Source organism: Microtus ochrogaster, chromosome 18 (genome assembly GCF_000317375.1).
Source record: "Microtus ochrogaster isolate Prairie Vole_2 chromosome 18, MicOch1.0, whole genome shotgun sequence".
NCBI lineage: Eukaryota > Metazoa > Chordata > Mammalia > Rodentia > Cricetidae > Microtus > Microtus ochrogaster.
Window position 1 is genome coordinate 50,996,328 of NC_022020.1, and position 7,408 is coordinate 51,003,735.

Sequence of the window (7,408 nt, forward strand, 5' to 3'; positions counted from 1 at the left end):
AAAGGAGGGAAAATAGGAGGAGGAGGGAGGAAGGAGAGAAGAGGCAATGCCAAGGAGGATGACCCGGAAGCCCTCCACATGTGGGGACACCTAGACTCCATCTGTGTGTCTGCTTTTCTCAGGGCTAGGATGGAATGGTTGGTAATAAAAAGAAAAAAGACAGAGAGAGAGAAAAGAAAAAACCAGCTAACGAAAACTGCCTTTTCAGCTGGCTTCCTTCCTTTTTGCTTTCTTTTGTCCAGGCTCCAGCCCACACTGTGACCAGCCCACATTTATGAGTTTTCCCATTTCAGGCAGTCCTCTCTAGAAACACCCTCACAGGTACACCAAGACACACGTCTCATCGTCCCTGCCCTATCTGTTGTTGTGGGGTGTGTGCTCGCGGAGTCTTAGGACCTCCAGGCTGGCCTCAAAGGCACTGTACAGCTGCAGAGCTCAGCCTCCTGCTTCCACCTCCTGGATGCAGGGATTTTAGACAGCACCACCCTGCCAGGTGACCCTGACAGTGGAGATTAACCCTCCCACGCTGTCACCTGCCAGGGTCTAGAGTTGCCGAGAACTCCAGCCTCTGGCCGTGTCTATGAGGGAAATCCCAGTTGTGTTCATAGAGTAAGACATCCATCTTAGCCATGGGTGGTAGGTAGCATCGCATGGGGTGTGGTCCTGGGGGCATAAAAAGGAACCTGTGAGCAGAGGACCAGAGTTGCTCTCTGCTTCCTGCCGCAGGCCCTACTCCTGAGCCAAAAGAAACCGTTCTCTTCTTTTTTTTAACCATAGAAAAGAGATTTTAGGGCAACTCTGGAAGTACCTTGGAGGTTGCACAGGGGTTCAGACATGTCTTTTACTTTAGGGTTTTTTGGTGAGAGTCCTAGGAAATTGCAGGTTTACACTGGGAAAGGAGAAAAGATGTTTGATCTTGAACATGGTTCATTACTGTGTTAACATTTTCTTTTCTTTTTTTTTCTTTTTCCTTTCTTTCTTTCTTTCTTTCTTTCTTTCTTTCTTTCTTCCTCCCTCCCTCTTTCTTTCTTTCTTTCTTTCTTTCTTTCTTTCTTTCTTTCTTTCTTTTTTTCTTTCTTTCAAGCAGGCTGTCACAGGCTGGCCTAGAACTCAATCTATAAAGCAGGCTGGCCTCAAACTTACATCGACTTGCCTGCCCCTTTCTCCTGAGTGCTGGGATTAAGGGTGTATGCTACCACATACATGGCTGACCATGAAGCTCCAGAGATCCTCACCTCTGCCCCCATCTCCGCCAGATTTGAGATTGCAGATGCATGGTGCAGAACTCAGTTTTTATACTGTGGTGGGGAACCAAACTCTGGTCTCTCAAGCTTGTGTGGCACATGCTTTGCAGACTCAGCTATTTCCCCATCTCTTACTGCTGTTTCTGACATCACCCCAGCCCACAGTGAGACCTCCCAAGAAAAAAAAAACAAAACATAACAGTCTAGAAGTAGCCAATGTTTTCTTAGAGATATATGGATTTTGGTCCTCTATTTAGGAAGACCTCAAAATATACTTCAAATATTTATCAAAAAGTTTAGTAGAAAATTATAAAAGATTTGATCATCTTCCCCTCCTACATCCATCCATCTGTCTGTCCATCCATCCATCCACTGGTTGTTTTTTGAGACAGCATTTCTCTGTGTATAGTCCTGGCTTTCCTGGAACTCACTCTGTAGCTCAGGCTGGCCTCAAACAGACATCCACCTGCTCTGCTTCCCAAATGCTGGGATTAAAGCCTGTGCCACCACCACCACGTAGCCCCTATCTTTTATCTTTAAATTTTAGCAGAAAAAAAAAACCAAATAGACAAACAAAACCTCTATAGGTGTTAATCTTATGCTCCAAATGACTACTTTAAAATGTCAAGTTGGTAGTGATACATGGCACCGTGGAGAGTGGTGTGTGTGTGTGTGGAGGGGGGATCTAATGTGATCCATCATGTCATCACCTCTGTCCTTAATATGCTTCTTGTTTCATGGTGACAGAGTTATATAAACTTCACACACCGTGTAAAAAGGCAGACAAGTGGGTCTGGAGAGATGGCTCAGGAGCTCTACCAGAGGACCCAGGTTTGATTCCCTGCACCCACATGGCTGCTAACAACTAGCCAGTTTGAGGGGATCTGACACCCTCTTCTGGCCTCCACAGGAACCAGGCACATACATGGTGCACAGACATACATGCAGACAAAACACACGTGAAATAAAATTAAAGGAAAAATAAGCAATTTAGGAGTGAGTGCATGTTAGGGCTACTGCAAACCTGAGGAGCCAGGAGGGCTTCTGTGAATGACATACATTTAGACCTAAAGACGCGTGGGCATTAGTCAGACAAAAGCAGAGGCCAGAGGCTTTTTCAGAAAGAGGGAACAGCATGTATAGACTTGACAGCAAGTAGAAGTAGGTCACATTTAAAGAACAGAATGTTTACCAAGTCTGGGTCTCACAGTGCTCAGCGGGTGAAGCAAGGGAGGCCTTGTAATGGGTTGCATGATAGAAGCCCTTCTAAGTTATGTTTACAGAGTCTAATGAGCGAGGGATGCAAACAAAGGTCCGAACAGAGGGATGGAGGGATGGTGTCCTTAGAAAGACTCCTAGAGCGTCGGTGTGGAGGATGCTGCGGAAGCTAGCCAGGCTGGAGATGAGGAGACCTGATAGCCACTGTATCTGAACTGACCCGAGGGGCTGGAGGTTGAAGGTGGGCAGTGGACATGGAAGGAAGGTAGGATTGTGATCAGCGGGGTGGGGATGGAGGTGCAGTAAGGATTCTCACAGTGTTGAGCGATGGAGTGGATAACCGAGAACAAAGGACACTTTCAGTGAGAGCCGATTCTGAGGGCCTGTGCTGGTGAGGGCCTTGGGCTACAATTACCTGGAAAGGGAGGCTCAAACACAACCTCTGGATCGCATTCCTGGAGGACTGCCCAAGGCAGGGTTAGAAAGAAGTTCACCCCCAGTGCTGTCCCCTGGTGAACGGCCTCGGTGGACAGGGCTCTGGAACTCATGGCTTTCGGAACGAATGGGGTCAAATGTAGACAGAAGGCCAAGCCTTCCTAGCAGCCCTTACTCTGACTTTGGTTTCTCCAGGGAATGTATTCTATATTCTCATGCCAGACAGTTCCTAAGGACTGTCATTAAACAGAGACCAAGGCAATTTGCAGCGAGTCACCAGAAGTCACAGTTCCCAGAAGTGGCTAGAGAGATGGCTCAGGGGCTAAACATGTTGGCAGTGTAAGCCTGATGATCCAAGTTGGAGCCCTAGAATACATAAAAAACTGGGCAGTGGTGTCGCATGCCTTTAATCCCAGCACTCCGGAGGCATAGACAAGCGGATCTCTGGGAGTTAGAGGCCAGCCTGGTCTACAAGAGCCAGGGCTGTTACACAGAGAAACCCTGTCTCTAAAAACCAAACAAAGAAAAAAGAAAAAAAAAAAAAGAAAGAAAAAAAGAAGAAAAAAGAAAAAAGGAAAGAAAAGAAAGCTGGCTGTTGTGCTGTGTCTGTGTAAGCCCAGCCCTCCTGCAGTGAGGTGGGAGGCACTGGCGGAAGGAATGGGTCAGAAGCTTGATGACCAACCAGCTAGCTTAGAGTACACAGCACAGCAGCAGATATAAGAGACCCCGCCTCAATAAGGTAAGTAGCGGAGAACAGACTCCTGAAATTTGTCCTCTGCCCCCTACAGCTTACACATATGTGTGGTGTGCCTGTCTCCTCCCCAACTCCACACTCAGCAGTTAGAGGCTAGAGCTGTACACCCTGAGAAAAATAGCAAAACTCCGCAGCATCTAGGCCGGTGGCAAAAAAGACCTTAGTTTAATGGGGACATATTTGCTTTTAGGTACTTGAATATATAATGAGTTCATGCCACCCACAGAATGAATGCACATGACACTGGCTTCTGCAGATGGCGTGGAGGGAGGGAACAGCCAGAATGGTTAAGATGAAGATACAACATGGTGCCCAGGCATTGTCCTTACGGCAAAAGGCTCACCCATAAGATTGCCTCCAGGGAGGAGCTAAGACTTTCCCCCAAGCCCCACACTTCTGACTCCCTGATCCTTCAAGGTAAAGCTCATAGACATCACTCCCTTTCTCTTGTCCCCACCCTCCTTCCTTTGAATTAGGCCAGCTATCACTGATTTATCAGATAGAGTTAAGAATTAATGTATTTAGTCATTCCTCAGGATCTAGGAGGCCGGTCAAGCACTTGGGAACCCCCAAGTCCCGCCCACTAGGAAGGAGCCACCCAGCCGCCCTTTCAGGTCTCCTAGTAAAAGGCCTATTTAAGGGGTCTGGTCTGAAGCTCCGGAAAGGGAAGGAGGTGTTCCCACAGAAAGTCTGAGGTCACTAACAAAGAGTAAGTCTGGGATCTGTTTTTCAGCCCAGTTCTGGCTGACAACAATGAAAAACTGGTGCTGACTTTTTTTAGGGGTATGTTTTTTTGAAATCTATATGAAAAGAAAAATCCCTATTCTATCACGTTTGCTGTTCTTAATAAGACATTCTCCCTGACTTTGATGTGACCATCTACACATCTGCTCCAAATCATTAAATTACCCTTCTAGGGCCACATATTGTAATGGTGCCTTTAAAAACATGCTAACAAATGTTACATGTGGAACCCTCTACAGACTAGGCCTCTACACCTAGGCCTACTCGGTTTAAAGCTTTAAAAAAAAAAAGTGCAGCTCAAAATCCCAGCAGCAACTGAGGAGTTGGCCTGCAAGGCCTTTGCTGGTGAGATAAAAAGAGGTTTTTCTCCAGCCCCCCGTCCCCCCCCAGGAACACACCTTTTGTGTGCTCTGCCTAACAAAGGAATTTCCCAATTTCAGAGTGGAAGGAGGGAAAGTGTGGTGGCTACAGGCTCGTACAGAGCTGGCTTCCCACCGCAAAAGGTTAAATACAAACAAAAAGCAAAAATGAAGCTGGGATTCTCGGATACACTGGAGGAAACACCAAGGCTTTCAGTGTTAGCAATAAAAACATCAATAACCAAATCCCAAAGGACTCGGGATTCCTTTAGTTTCTGTTTGGCATGAGAAGGGTGTTTCCTTTGTCCTGTCCTTATCTGCTGCACTCCGGTAGTGGTTTTACTTCTTGTAGTCAAATTACTATTTTATTGTTGCTCAGCACAGAACGGTATACATGGTAGCCTTACATATGTAGAATATTAGAATGGACCTTTTTGTAGTGATTGTTTTGGATGAGTGGTGGGCCTCCCCCACCCCCAACTTAGAATCTGTCTCTTCAGCTGTGAAATTCCACGATTTTGCAAAGTGGGTTCAAATGGGTGTTTTGTTTTAAACTATCGGTTTATCTGGCCAAGAGGTTTCTCTGAAGCCCTCATTGTAAAAACAGAAACGAGAGAATTTGCTAGAAATTGTTATCTTTTACTTTTTGGTTCTTTCTGGTTTTAAAAGCAGTTGCAATGTTAGCTCCTGTCCTTTGTGCAAATGATGAGTGGGGCCGTGAAACCAAATTCCCCCAGCCCAAGGGTTGACCAAGATGCTGAGCTTGACAGAGCCCTGCTCACAAATCTTTGGCATTACAAATCCGTGGGGCCACTGCACAGCTGGATTCCTAGGATAAGCAAGTTAGACTTTGGTTTAGGGGGGCACAACTCTTGTAACCATTTAAATGCTGTTTCCCTAAGCTTCCAGGGCTGTGTAGGGAGTGGGGGGGGAGGGGCAAGAGAGCACTTTAAGTACAAAAGATCTCAAACCAACCCACGACCTTCCTATGACATCTGCAAGCTCAAATTCCATATATTGTAAGAGGCCGCCAGCCTATCGGGTTCTCAGATTAGCCGGTCCTTGTATTCTCTTCAGTGCACATAATTCTTTTTTTTTTTTTTACATGCATATTAACAACGGCCTACCTTCAGAAGAAGGAAAAGGCTTCCTTTCAAATGAAAGCAAGTCCAAGCAAGGTAGAGACCCAACACAGAGTGTGCAGGGTGGCATTGTTCTCTCCAGCTCCAAGAAGATGAGAGTTTCGGTTTCCTCATCTTCTAACACTGGTACACCTAATGCTGCGGTTGGCAGAATCTGCAGCCGGCGCAGGTTCCTCCTAAACCTGTGCAGATATGCATGGCAACTTGTGTGCATCGTGGCACAAGCACAGGCTGAAACTCGAGAACTCGCATGTGAGACAATAATTCAAGTCGTTTGCATGAAAAGTCTCAGCGAGCACAAGATCTTTTACAGTGCACATGCTATGGGGTGCCCTAACCGGGAGAACAATGGCCTCCTCAGCGGAAGTTAACAGCAAGAGAATACTGAGATTTAAAAGGAAAACTTCTCTGGTCACTATGCAGACATCCACCAGTCTGTTTTAAAATAAAGCACACAGGGATACTTCTGCCAGGATTCTTCACTGCTATTCCAGTGATAGTGTTGTCTTCAGAGTGCAAGCAAACAGGAGCGAGCCTTTTTTAGGAGGTAATGGTGGCAGTTTTTTTTTTTTTTCCAGATCTTCCATTTTGTCCTGCTTCCAAGTCAGCACAATTAGCTCAACATGGAGGTTTCTCTTGTCTAAACAACAACATCAAAAAAAAAAAAATAGAAACCTTTTCAGTGGCGTGCTCGACTGTGCTCAATATGGGCACCAGGACAGGGCTGGAAAACAGCATACTTCATCTGGCATAGAAGGAAGCGCTGCACCTCCGTCTCAAATGGCTTACGATTATCTCCCTTCCTGGCCTTTGGCTGGGTTTCTGTATGTATCTTTTTGCCTGTGTTCTGTAAGCCATGACCACTTGCTGTATGTACAACTTGTGCTTGTTACATTTGTGCACCATTTCCCTTATAGATCTTAAAGACCCAGCCATTACTGCGTGTTTACTCATATCATTCCCCCGTTTAAAAAAAATACACCATACATGAACCGAACATGCCATGCTTCAATCTGGCCCCAGTGGCTTTTTCTCTGAAAGCAAAAACGTGTGTCTTTTACACCAGGGCTTTCTCCCCACCCCAGGGGTGTCTTCCATTCTTTTGTGGCTCAGTTTAAGGCGAAAAGGGCTCCAAACCACTAACTAACAGAAGGGAGCCCTTTCTTCCACCTCCTGGGAGAATCTCAGATTGAATTTATCTGAAGATAGCTTGCTCTCTTCTTACTTATTTGCCACCATTACGAGGAGGATAGCACAACCACCACCTTGGCTTCAAGATCCTGGGTAGAGAGGCTCACGGGCATTTTTTTTTTCAACCATCTTTGGCGAGGCCTTGCTTCCTTCCACTCCAGTAAGTCGCAGCTTGGGGCCATGGAAAAGGACTAGGTGAGAGTCTCAAGTGTCGTTTGAAAAGACAGCAAAACAGCCCCCGCTCGGCCCCGTCCCCAGCACCGCCACCAGCACCTCCGGGCCGTGCCGTGCCGTGCCGCGCGCCCGCAGCCGTCTACCCGG

General features: G+C 46.6%; 1 protein-coding gene across 4 annotated transcripts in view; it reads left to right on the forward strand.

The window, feature by feature from the left end:
* The first annotated feature begins 6,686 nt into the window (after positions 1-6,686).
* Positions 6,687-7,408, forward strand: part of Znf532 (zinc finger protein 532) — a 94,461-nt gene continuing 93,739 nt past the window's right edge. Inside the window, exon 1 of one of the 4 annotated variants that reach the window (XM_026783530.1) lies at positions 6,687-6,720. The gene's annotated coding sequence lies outside the window, so the exon portion shown is untranslated. Of the gene's footprint in view, positions 6,721-7,116; positions 7,283-7,408 lie in introns of those variants that run through there. The other 3 variants (XM_026783529.1, XM_026783528.1, XM_026783533.1) reach the window with 3 other exon arrangements.